A 14,235-nucleotide genomic window follows, 5' to 3' on the forward strand; every position below is an offset into this window, starting at 1 on the left:
CTGCTTCACATGCAGGTAACCAGACATACCACCCTCTATACCAGGAAGTATCGCTGTTGGGTGTCAAAATGCTCCTCTCGTCTGTTCCGCGGAGCTTCTGTGGCGGCGCGCGAAAGATCGCTGTCACTGAATCCATGAAATCTTCGTATATCCATAATTGAAACGGACGACTTGGGACGTCAGGTAGTATAACATATGTTAAAAAATGACGAAATTCCTCCAGCTGCATTAAGGTGATGGTTTTATTGGCAACTAGTTTCGATGTTGTTACATCATTTTCAGGCCCATACTTGGTGACAGCAACCGTATGTGTCTAACACTAGTAATAGTGGTGAGATAGGCGTGTTCCATGCGGAAGGCAGGTAGTACCTTGACGACGTGAGTAGTACCAAACATCGCAATCTAGCCACCTACACATTAGTTTGTTCGCTGCTCTGCTACACTATCAAATCAGTCTAAACAAAGACCGGCTGCCTGGCTTTTAAGCGCGAGACAGTTTTAAACTTCTCCGAGATGCCAAGCCGGTAATTAAATGCCGTTGTAGCTGCATAACTGATTTAAGAAATGATTCCGACATCCGATCACTCGATTGGAACAGGATCACCGCGAACAGTTCAGCACACCATCCCCAGCTGGCCATTAGCAGCTTCCACGGACAACAACAACAACAACAACAGGCACTGCATGCATGTCCAAAGGAACTTTGCATTGTAATCAGTATAACATAGGTACTGCAATACCGTATTTTTCTGCCGATACCGGGCAAGCCACTTTCAAGTTACAGCGCCTGACTTGTACGGGAATATACTCGTACATAATGGATGTACGAATCCAGGTCGTAGACGCATGGTTGACCACATATGGAACTCTGTCCAGGAGTCGTGCACGGGTAGCCAAATGGAAAGGCGGCCGCTCGTGATCAGCTGGAGATCGGGGTTCGAGTCCCGGTCTGGAACAAATTTTCACTGTCGTCATTCCATTCTACAGCTGACGGTTGTTGTGAATACATTTAATGTACAATAGGATCTGTCCAGCTAGCTACTGGTTCCACCATCATTCTGATACTTCTGACACTGGACTTCTTTTTTCTACGAGATCTTTACTTTCGTAATATAAGAGGAAGTAATATGGACCAAAACAAGAAATCAGTGTCCAATAAACATGGGCTCTAAGATGCGTACCTTAAGAGCTACGATCACTTGTTTATGTTTGCTACTGTGAACCATACATTTTGTACTAAACAAGTGCTCTTACGGTATGCATTTTAGAACCCGTCTGTACTAGACAGTTTTTTCTTGTTTTGGTCCAAAATATGGAAAGCGAAGATCTTGCAGTAGAAAAGGTCCACTGTCACAGATATCAGAACAATTTTAGCTTATAACTGTCGACTTGGTTGTTTCCGGACCAGGGTCCCTTATCTGAAGTTGGTACAATCGCCCTTATCTATAATCCCTGAAAGTTTGGAACCCCATCACGGTATCGACCTATATAAGCTCACCGGACACCACCTCCGTGCGCATGCACAGATAAATCCTTAAGCCTTTACAGATGACGCAGCGATCGAGCCACGTACTCAACGGCGCATTCACTGCCTATAAGTGAGCGTAAATCACGAGTGATCAGTGAGAAGACGTCCATATTTCATGCGGAAATCGACGTATTGTAAATGCATGGACGCGACTGAGTGGCAAAATGGGCCATCGTGTTTCTTCTTGCCCATGGTCATAAGGTGTGTGAATTTGCCGGATTTGTTGCTCTTTCGCGGAGCACTGTTCAGCGTATCTACAAGCAGTAACGTGACACACGTTGCCACGAAACACGTCGTCAGAATTGTAGTCGGGAAAAGATCCTGACTGAGAGGGTCTGGAGACGAGTTTCACAGCTTTTGAATCAAAATCGCTTCCAGACCCGAAAGAAACTGCTGCAGGTAGTGAATGAAGGTGCGTCCCGAACTGTCAGCGGGAGAACACTGCGACAGGAACTGCATGCAATCAACATTTGGATTTCATCACCTTGCAAGAGGCCATTGATTCCCCTATTTTTCAAGACGACAACCGCGAAATTCGTCGTGCAGGAAGAACGACTGCTTTTCTGAACACTTCCCGACAGTATTAAATCTCGATTGGCGTGCACAATCTCCTGACTCGAACCACATACAAAATCTGAGGGATATGTTGAAACAGCGCGTAAAACGCCGACATCAGTATCCGGGCAGTTTGATGAAATAACGCATTCAAATCCTCAGCGAGTGGCTTAAACTAGTTGTGACGTACTTGCACAGCCTTTTGTACTCGCCTTCTAACCGAGTCCAGGCGGTTATCATGTCCGGGGAGGGAATTACCCAATTTTAAATAATGCTTGTAATCATTTCTCTAGGGCTGACTAATTTCTTATCTGATGATTATCACAAACGAAAGTTGGTAGCCTTTTTCTACATTTGAAAGATGCCTGTTCAGATTTCGTGCCAGTCCTGTAACAGTGTCTCTAGTAGCACCACTGTGAGAATACACATTATAACGGTCGTGAGTGTTACTTGCCTTTGAGATGGGACGTGGTGAATTGATGTTAGTCAAGAATGTCTTTAAGACGAAAAAACGCCCTTATTAAAACCTCACTGAGTATGAGCGAGGTGCCGGCCGCTGTGGCCTAGCGGTTTTAGGCGCTTGTCCCTGACTGCAAATGTTTACGTCAGTCTGGAGATTCTACCTGTCGTGCTGCCATTCGTGAACAGCATTCCAGGGGCTGTTTTCCAACAAGATAACCCTCTCCCACATACCGATGTTGTAACCCAACATGCACTACAGAGCGTCAGCATGTTACTCGACCACCAGATCTGTCTGCAATAGACCAAATATGGGACATCTTCGGACAACAACTGCACCGTCATCCACAACTCTCATTAACCGTCCCTATATTGACCAACCAACTGCAACAGGCATGTAACTCATCCGACAAACTGATATCCGGTACCTGTACAAGACAAAGTATGCACGTTTGCATGCTTGCATTCTACGTCGTGGTGGTTACACCGGCTACTGAAGCATTTCACACTTGCAGCGGCTTATATCGCGCTTACATTAACCTACGACCTTGAAATGTTAATCACTTAAATATGTTACCTGGACAAAGGTATTCTCAAAATTTCGTTACTCTTCATTAATTATTTTTTGGTGTTCCGATTTTTTCCACGAAGGTATTTATCACAGAATTACAATGCCATCAGCCAACCTCGAAGTTTCTGATTCCTTTTTCAGAATGTCCCTTGGTTTTCTGCACTGCTTGCTCAATGAACTGATTGAATAATAGCAATAATTTTAGCGGAAACATAAAGGGTGAACCTAAATTCGTGTACTGGGTCGCCAGAGCGCAGCGTTTTCCTTACTGACAGTACAAAAATGTCTCTAACAACATTTCGTCCCGTTAAAATTTTCCGTGTAAAACGGACGTAACAGACACAGTTTTGTAGCACTGTAACCAGATGTATGACACGTACCTGTAATCAGTACTGTGTACCTGTTTTGAACAGGTACTGCAGCGGGTAGAGTTGTGCTTTAGAATACTCAAGTTCTAGGAACATCCATCGGAGAAAGAAGAATGTGTACGGGGCAGCATACCCGTCGAGTGTTTTTTTTTTTTTTTCCGGCGTGGTGTAATACCTAGATTCTTAATCGTTATATAGTAATTACAACAGCTTTCATATAAAACACATGCTGATACTATAATAGTAATACAGATACGAGGTTCGTCGCACCTGAAGATGTCGGCCAGTTGCGCTGATGAAATATTGTGGAGTTTTCACTATGACATCCGACGTCTCGCCCGAGAACCGTATATACAACAATGGTGTATTTGCGCGCTCTGTAAGAGATGTATGACGATATTTAAGCAGAGCCTTTCCCAGGAAATTAATTGGTTGTGGAGGATCTGTTTTGTCGTTTTCGCATTCCACTAACCAGAATCCCCTGGACATTCCTGTGGGTAACACGTGAGGGAGCACCTTTATTCTGCTCCACCTATGAACTGTGGGAGAACCGGCAGATAACTTAAATGCTGCGCTAGTAGGGAGTGTTTCATAGTATTTTGACGATTTCAAATTTGAATAACACACACACTAATAACTAAACAAAGTTGAATATTCTATACAAGGTACAACATTTATTGAAGCTTACTTATGAAATGCTACATTGGACAAATGGCGACCATTCGCGGCCACACTCCGGAGGGGTTCTGGAAATTTTAGCGTGAATTCGATCTTTTAACCTGTTGCAAGCTTTTCGGCCGGTCGGAGTGCACTCTCCCCAATAACGCCATAGGTAAAAAATCTGGCACGGTTAAACCATTCGAGTGGGCGGCTGTTTGACACAAACGCTCCGTAACTGACGACGAGGGCCTGCCTGCAAACTGCTACGCGTACGTTCGATGTTCTCGGCAGTTCTGACGGTTGTCCGAGGGCTGATTGACTTCAGATTCGACGCTCTGGCAGTTGCACGGAAGTGTCTTACCCAATTCAGTATTGTTCCAAGAACAGGAATTGGATATCTCGGTTTAATCTGCTACGGTCGCACGTTCGAATCCTGCCTCGGGCATGGATGTGTGTGATGTCCTTACGTTACTTAGGTCTAAGTAGTTCTCAGTTCTAGGGGACTGATGACCTCAGATGTTAAGTCACATAGTGGTCAGAGCCATTTGAACCATTTTTCGGTTTAATCTTGAAGTGCGTCCGAAAGTCACGTTGCAAGCGGATGAGCGAAAATAGCGCACCACCGCGAATGCACGATGTTATTTCGACTAGTACGACATGATTACTGATCTGTGTATGGGATAAAATTTGACATCCGCAGTACTAATAGAGAGCGCAACCGCTGCTGTATCTCTTTGTTAGTACACGTTATTCAAATTTGAAATCGTCAAAATATTGTGAAACACCCTGTAGTTGAGGGTGGAGCTGCACAGTGAAGCGTCCAGAAAAACGTGATCCAGCGAGTCGCTGAAAGTTTGTAGGTGCAGAGAGCTTGCTTTGAGCATATGCTCTGAGGAGTGAAGAAACTGTATGTTTTGTGACTGACATGTCACTGATATTGTATTTATAGTAGTACATTGATAAGTTTTATAGTTATTTCTGTCGTATGATAAATGTTTTATTCTTGACTGATTATTACTCCTGATGATTATTTATGAGGTGCCTGACCAATAATTGTTATATTCAACATTAAAGAAAATTTAGACATAGGATATGTATTGTTTAAGAACTAGCATGATCTCATGTAGAACGTACACGAATACGTACATGGATTCAACTTAAAAAGGACTCCCCTGTGACGCGAATATGTGCTGTGGCTGGAGAAAACTGAAGCCTTGACCGTTGATGGCAGTACGGAGCGCTTGCAGTGGACAGAGACGTCGGTATTTGGGTTAGCGCTGTACACGGAGGAGGCAGTTCTGTCGACCATTCCTGTGGTTTCGCTTCCCGCCTCGACTGATTCAGGCGGCGTCAACTAACGGTGAACTCTGAGCCTCGAAAGACTTCGAGAGTTCTGGTTGGCGTTAGTACTGCTCATGGAAGTGGTGGGCCCAGGGAGAATTCCGGCGTACACAGCCTGTTTCCACTTGCTGTACAGCACACATGTGGACCATCCTCTGCTTGGTAGACGATCCAGAAAATAAAATTGAACAACTACACACAGCGATAAACATAGTACTCAAAAATATAAAGTTCGCTTTAGGGAAAGAACAAACTGGTCAAATAAATTTCATAGGCGTACCCATCACAAATATAATCAACACTCATTCAACATCTACAGGGGAAGTACCACATGACAGACACAACGATAATACGGAGCTAGATTTAATAATTCACATAGGGAAAAACCAGTACCAAAAACGTCTATTTAGAAAATTGAATAAGAAAATCCAGAAAAACATAAAAATTAAAAAAAGAAACACGCCCAAGACCAGAAACTGACAACAGTCATTACAGATAGACACGCCAACAACAACACCGCTACACAAGGCCACAACACAGAAACTCAACAGACAAGCTGGAACACAGCTGCGTACGAAGCCAAACCGACACACAAAATTCGAAATGTCCCAAAGAAACGAGGAAAAAACAATAGGATACCAAAGCAATATCTCAATACAAAAATCTTATTTATGGATTCTTGCTGCAAAAATTCCATATTGGAGGTTAAATCACAAGTACACTGCTTTTCTTCTACTGATTTTTATTTATTTTGAACTAGTTTTTAGCTTATAAGGCCATCTTCAGGGAACAACGGACTAGCGGCTGGAAAGGACACTGGTTCGTAGATAAACAAATACTATAGACAAAGATACAATCACTTGCGTCCAGTGTTGTGCATCAAACTTGTTTGTTAACGTTGAAATTAGACTTTACAAAACTGACCATGCTAAGCACAATAAATAATTAAACCACACAATACTACAGATCACATGATTATAATGCCCTTTTTTGGTGACTTGCCATGGGCTGATAAGTGCAAAACTGAGTACTCTTATGTTGTGCAACAAATGTGTCTTTTAACATTGTGAACTGAACTGTAGGCAATGCACGGTATTACACACAATAATTACAATAACATATCTTACACTATTACAGATCATATGGCTATGGTGCAATAGTTTGTAAGGTTGTGACATTGGTTGAGAACTATATTTCATCCAATCATTAGCTGCGCAGCGTAGCCGTTTGTCCGAGGCGCATTGCCACGGTTTGCACCCCCCACCCCTTTCGGAGGTTCGAGTGCTCCCTCGGTCATCGCTGTGTGTGTTGTTCTTAGCGTAAGTTAGTTTAACTTAGATTAAGCAGTGTGTAAGCCTAGGAAGCGATGACCTCAGTAGTTTGGTCCCATAGGAACTTAACACCACCACCACCACAATGTAATCATTCTTCGTCATAAAATATGAAATATATATATGTGAAGCTTCTTTCGGGCGGGGGGGGGGGGGGCGGAGAGATTATGTTATTGGCAACGCTAATACACCAGTACAGATGCGAACATGTATATGAGAAAGCATATTTCCTAATCTGCTATGTATGAGGTTTAAAATTATGCTATATGTGTGCATCTAAGATGCTTCAATATTGTGTAATTACTCCTAATTTTTTAAAAAATCGCCAGTTTACATACCCCATCGAAGAGGAGACATAGCAGTGTTGAATCTGTTCAAGCACTTTACCTAGAGACGAAAGGCGGCGATAGTTTGTCGTTCAGTTTCAGTATTTTGATTGTAAAATTAAGCATTAATATACTCGTGACATAGTAAAAATTGTAGCACTTTTATTGCATTCTATGTTTTTATCTCGTACTGTGACAATAAATATCGTTTTATTTTAACAGATTTGTCGGTGGCCAAAGACAAGAACTAGTCTTGTGTGAGAGGCACAACAAACATTTGTGATTTAGACTGATCTCAATAATGATTGTGCCAGAATGATCGTTGCCTCCTATGTTCACCTTATATCTTCTCTTGATTTAGGCACAGCCACTGACATATCGTATTTACACATCTTTTGATGTGTAGTTGCGGAATATGGGAGGCGAAGGAGAAAGGCTTATCCGCTAAGTACAGTTCAGATCTTGCAAAAAATCACTTTCACTTGTTTCCAGCAGTGCGGGGAATGCTTAGGTGAGGAGACTCCCACGATCTTCGACACTCGACGTTAGTCGTTGATAATGGAAGACGGAACATTTCTAAACAACCACCACCACCACCACTACTACTACTACTACTACTACTATTCCAGTGTGTTTTAAGGAGGACTTTCCAGCTTTCAAAATTCATATAAATTAATTCATAGTACCTACAGAGCAGATTGTAGTGTCAGTTTGTAGGGAAATACATCAAGTTTCGTTTCGCGTAGTTCGCTAGTGCCGAAACGCACCGTAAGGAGCGGTAGCGGCAGTTGCGTTAAGGAACTAGACCCGAGCGTGCTAACTGTGTGTTTTGCTTTCAAGAATCGAAGCCAGCGACAACAGTTCAGCGTAATGTCTGTAACAAGTAAGTTGAAGATCCTTGTAGTAGACCTATAATCTGTGAGTGGCATAAGTATTTTGTGGAAACAGTGTGCTCGGTAAGACACGTGAAATCATCAGGTCGTCCAAGCACATCTGACGACGTCGTTGAGCGAGTGAGACAACGTTTTGTCAACAGCCCTACGAAACCGACCCTTCGTGCATCTCGCGAACTGCAAATCCCACATACGAATGTTTGGCGTGTGTTGAGAAACAGTTTGCATTTGAAACCGTACAGATTGGCGGTCGTACAAGCAATAAGAGACAGTGATACAATTGCTCGCAAGCATTTCGCGGATGTGTTAAATCGATTACATGAAGATGAACAGTTCTTGAACAAAATCATTATTTGTGACGTGTTGACTTTTCACTTAATTGGCAAAATTAACACACACAACTGTGGGATGTGCGGCAGTGAAAATCAACATCAAACATTGCAACATGTTCGTGGTAGCCCAAATCTGAATGTTTTTTGTGCATTGACCAAGAACAAAGTGTACGGCCGCCTTTTTTCCGTGAGAGAACCATCAACGGAGCAGTGTACCTGGATATGTTACAACAATTTTTGATACCACAGATCGATGAGGATGACAGAACGAAATGTTTACTTCATACAAGATAGTATATCACCCCACTACCTGGCTGACGTCCGGGATTTTCTGTCACCGCTTTCCAGGTTAATGGATTGGCCGTGATGCACCAATGGCATGGTCCCTGCGTTCCCAAGACCTGACACAGCTCGACTTTTTTTTACGGGGATTCGCCAAGGATATCGTGTTTGTACCTCCTGTGCCGTCTTCTCTACCTGAACTTAGAGCAAGAATTTACGCCGCCAGTGAGCAAGTTACTGCTGCAATGCTACAACGAATTTGAAAACAAATTGCCTTCCGATGGATGTGTGCAGGATAACCAACAGAAACCACATGCAACATCTTTAGTTACAGGTAAAAAAAAGGAAAAAAAACTTGATGTGTTTCCCTACAAAATAACACTAAACCCAGCTCCATGTCTGCTTTCAATAAAGTCGCTTTCGAAACACTCTGTACTGCTAATACTGTAACTGTATAATTTTGTTACCCCTGACGATGCTTTGCGTGTGTAAAATGAAACGAGTATGTTGAGAGAAAAATTACATTTTTTAGTGATGTAGGCACAGTCTAATTAAAACAAGCAGTTCCGTGTAACGTCGCAGACCGCTTCCACCGATCGAGATGTGGGTGAGCAAGTCGGTGATACATACCGTGAGCTTATCATACCGCCCGTACGGCTCCTCTGGCCGAACAAAATGAGTTTTACAGATGCCATACGTTCCAGCGTTTCTTTTATTCTGTCACTCCTGTGTAGTCCAGATAGTTTCGTGATACAGGGACGCTACATCGGGAGTGGGGAGGGTGCATTCCACTACGGCGTATTTGTCCGATGTGACTGACATATTCTCAGATAGGGCGCTGTCAAGATGATATGGCGGCGGTATTTGGGCAGGGCGGTACTACTCCCGATCTACAGGACAAGCAGCGTCGTTGTGGAATAGACTAGATCTGTCAGTTTAGTACAGCTGCGATCAGTCGGGCAGTAAACCGGGAATATTCATAGTGCCACACAGCAATACTCCAGCAGAGGACGGGCAAGCGCATTGTAGGCAGTGTATTTAGTAGACCTGTTGCATCTTCTAAGTGTTGTGTCAATGAAACGCAATTTGCTTTAACCACAGCATTATCTATGTGATGGTTCCAGTTTAAGGTGTTTGCTATTGTAATCGCTAGGTATTTACTTGGGTCGACAATCTATAGATTTGTGTGATTTATCGCGCGGCTCTCCCCGTCGGAGGTTCTAGTCCTCCCTCGGGCATGGCTGTGTGTTGTGTCCTTAGCGTAAGTTAGTTTGATTAAGCAGTGTGTAAGCCTAGAGACCGGTGATCTCAGCAGTTTGGTCCCATAGGAACTTAATACCACAACCACTTCTCGTTGGTTAGCCTCCATTGCCACATTTCCCAACATTCATATCTACATCTAATTCTACATTTATACTCCGCAAGCCACCCAACGGTGTGTGGCGGAGGGCACTTTACGTGCCACTGTCATTACCTCCCTTTCCTGTTCCAGTCGCATATGGTTCGCGGGAAGAACGACTGCCGGAAAGCCTCCGTACGCGCTCGAATCTCTCTAATTTTACATTCGTGAACTCCTCAGGAGGTATAAGTAGGGGGAAGCAATATATTCGATACCTCATCCAGAAACGCACCCTCTCGAAACCTGGACAGCAAGCTACACCGCAATGCAGAGCGTCTCTCTTGTGGAGTCTGCCACTTGAGTTTGCTAAACATCTCCGTAACGCTATCACGCTTACCAAATAACCCTGTGACGAAACGCGCCGCTCTTCTTTGGATTTTCTCTGTCTCCTCTGTCAACCCGACATGGTAGGGATCCCACACTGATTAGCAATACTCAAGTATAGGTCGAACGAGTGTTTTGTAAGCCACCTCCTTTGTTGATGGACTACATTTTCTAAGGACTCTCCCAATGAATCTCAACCTGGCACCCGCCTTACCAACAATTAATTTTATATGATCATTCCAATTCAAATCGTTCCGCATGCATACTCCCAGATATTTTACAGACCTAACTACTACCAGTGTTTGTTCCGCTATCATATAATCATACAATAAAGGATCCTTCTTTCTATGTATTCGGAATTCATTATCCTGTATAAATCATTTTGCAATTAGTTTTGATATTCTGATGACTTGATTAGACGTTGATTTAGTCTAAGAGGGCTACTGTGATTATCCCCTAAATCGTTTGCATAAATAGGGATTTGGAGACTAAGAGAAATTGTTGGACGCTGTCACGATAAAATCTTTGCTGAGGACGAGTAACTTAGTGTACCTACGTTAGTGTTCGTTGAAGAATGTATACTATTCGGCTACAGCTTCAGTTTCACTGCATTGAGAGACTGAAGAGTTAGAAATTAGAAAGAAATTTAGCAAGTGGCCTCCATTTCACAAAAACTATTTTTTACAGCCTTGTAAAACGTCATCAGATCATTAAACAGGGATGAAGAACGAGTACATACAAGCGGACCCTTCCGTATAAGCAATAATATGAAGATGATATGCGTTCTTTCGGACATGTTCGAAAGAACAGATACCATCTTCGTATAGTTAAGACTAACCAGCCATTGACATTCTTCTGTGCGGATGCACACGCATTGCCCGAACTCTTACGGGACTCGGTAAGATTGTCTGCCGCGTGTAATGTATGTAGTGGCCAGGGGCACTACGAATGTAGTGTGCGAACATTAAGTTGGGAATGTGGGTCTCACGGGGAGCGTGCAAGGGATAAATACCTGCAGTCGCACTATCCTCTGTGCCCTCGGTGGCTCAGATGGATAAAGCGTTTGCCATGCAAGCATGAGATCCCAGGTTCGAGTCCCAATCGGGACACACATTTTCAGCTAACAAAACTTAACTTCTGAGGTCATCAGTCCCCTAGAACTTAGAACTACTTAAACTTAACTAACCTAGGGGCATCACACACATCCATGCCCGAGGCAGGATTCGAACCTGCGACCGTAGTGGTCGCGCGGTTCCAGACTGTAGCGGCTAGAACCGCTCGGCCACCCCGGCCGGCTTTCGACTGTCCCCGTTGACGTATATCAACGTCTGTCGACAGCTTAGGGTCTTGATTTAACCATCATTTCAAAAGCAATAAAGTTTAATAATGAACTTGTAGAAACAATTAATGCAATTACGTACTGGAAACAATAAGTCGATTGATTCACAAAGGCGATTAGAAATAATCAGGACTCCACAAATGATGCGGAGTTCTATATAGAAGCTGAATGCTTTATTAAGAAGCAACATGCCAGTGTACCTCAAACGGAAAGTCCATAGCGAGTGTATATTGCCAGTGCCAGTACTGCCAATACTACAATGGTTCAAATGGCTCTGAGCACTACGGGACTTAACTGCTGTGGTCATCAGTCCCCTAGAACTTAGAACTAGTTAAACCTAACTAACCTAAGGACATCACAAACATCCATGCCCGAGGCAGGATTCGAACCTGCGACCGTAGCGGTCTTGCGGTTCCAGACTGCAGCGCCTTTAACCGCACGGCCACTTCGGCCGGCGCCAATACTACATCTTGGATACAAAATTCTGAAGAGTTTCTCAGGTGTAAATAGTCATATGTCACGATGTGAACTGGTTTTCTGCCGTTGTGAGAGATAATTTAACGTCACTGGTTGTTGGTATGTGTGTCATAACATAAACGCTTCTGGTTCTCTAGTGTTTTGGCTCTACTTTCTTTGCTATTAGCAATACGGAGCCGCTCTGGTTTAAAGCTTAGAAGCTACCAGCTTAGTGCGAAAAGTCGTCGTGGCGTATGAAATAGTTACGTGGGTCCTGTTTAAGCATTTTCATTTCTCACTGTTTGCCACATAGGTAAATGTTCTGTGAATATTAGGCTGCCTGTATTACTTCTTGTTTTCTTTTTGTTTCAGGTAAGTCTTCATGGCGGTCAGTTTTGGAAATGTATGACAATCTCACCTGTTCCTTCACTCTGCTACACAGGTAGGAAACTACACTCCTGGAAATGGAAAAAAGAACACATTGACACCGGTGTGTCAGACCCACCATACTTGCTCCGGACACTGCGAGAGGGCTGTACAAGCAATGATCACACGCACGGCACAGCGGACACACCAGGAACCGCGGTGTTGGCCGTCGAATGGCGCTAGCTGCGCAGCATTTGTGCACCGCCGCCGTCAGTGTCAGCCAGTTTTCCGTGGCATACGGAGCTCCATCGCAGTCTTTAACACTGGTAGCATGCCGCGACAGCGAACCGTATGTGCAGTTGACGGACTTTGAGCGAGGGCGTATAGTGGGCATGCGGGAGGCCGGGTGGACGTACCGCCGAATTGCTCAACACGTGGGGCGTGAGGTCTCCACAGTACATCGATGTTGCCGCCAGTGGTCGGCGGAAGGTGCACGTGCCTGTCGACCTGGGACCGGACCGCAGCGACGCACGGATGCACGCCAAGACCGCAGGTTCCTACGCAGTGCCGTAGGGGACCGCACCGCCACTTCCCAGCAAATTAGGGACACTGTTGCTCCTGGGGTATCGGCGAGGACCATTCGCAACCGTCTCCATGAAGCTGGGCTACGGTCCTGCACACCGTTAGGCCGTCTTCCGCTCACGCCCCAACATCGTGCAGCCCGCCTCCAGTGGTGTCGCGACAGGCCTGAATGGAGGGACGAATGGAGACGTGTCGTCTTCAGCGACGAGAGTCGCTTCTGCCTTGGTGCCAATGATGGTCGTATGCGTGTTTGGCGCCGTGCAGGTGAGCGCCACAATCAGGACTGCATACGACCGAGGCACACAGGGCCAACACCCGGCATCATGGTGTGGGGAGCGATCTCCTACACTGGCCGTACACCACTGGTGACCGTCGAGGGGACACTGAATAGTGCACGGTACATCCAAACCGTCATCGAACCCATCGTTCTACCATTCCTAGACCGGCAAGGGAACTTGCTGTTCCAACAGGACAATGCACGTCCGCATGTATCCCGTGCCACCCAACGTGCTCTAGAAGGTGTAAGTCAACTACCCTGGCCAGCAAGATCTCCGGATCTGTCCCCCATTGAGCATGTTTGGGACTGGATGAAGCGTCGTCTCACGCGGTCTGCACGTCCAGCACAAACGCTGGTCCAACTGAGGCGCCAGGTGGAAATGGCATGGCAAGCCGTTCCACAGGACTACATCCAGCATCTCTACGATCGTCTCCATGGGAGAATAGCAGCCTGCATTGCTGCGAAAGGTGGATATACACTGTACTAGTGCCGACATTGTGCATGCTCTGTTGCCTGTGTCTATGTGCCTGTGGGTCTGTCAGTGTGATCATGTGATGTATCTGAGCCCAGGAATGTGTCAATAAAGTTTCCCCTTCCTGGGACAATGAATTCACGGTGTTCTTATTTCAATTTCCAGGAGTGTAGATTCGTCACTTAAAGCTGATTCTTCAAACTCTGTAAGTAGATTTTCATGGCGTACTTTGGCCCATCTTGAAGAGTCTGTCAGTTCAGTTTTTTCAGCATCTCGTGATACTTTTTCCAGGGGCCAAACAAACCTGTGACCATCCGTGATGCCCTTCTTAGTGTACATTTAATATTCCCTGTGAGTCGTATTTGGTACGGGTC

The 14,235-nt window shown here is 44.7% G+C and overlaps 1 protein-coding gene across 1 annotated transcript in view; it reads left to right on the forward strand.

Annotated features, from left to right (window-relative positions):
• The window catches only part of LOC126419684 (unconventional myosin-XVIIIa), a 1,310,501-nt gene that overhangs the window by 198,047 nt on the left and 1,098,219 nt on the right, over positions 1-14,235 (forward strand). The gene's annotated exons all lie outside the window — the stretch shown is intronic.

The sequence above is a fragment of the Schistocerca serialis genome, chromosome 9 (assembly GCF_023864345.2).
Source record: "Schistocerca serialis cubense isolate TAMUIC-IGC-003099 chromosome 9, iqSchSeri2.2, whole genome shotgun sequence".
Classification (NCBI taxonomy): domain Eukaryota; kingdom Metazoa; phylum Arthropoda; class Insecta; order Orthoptera; family Acrididae; genus Schistocerca; species Schistocerca serialis.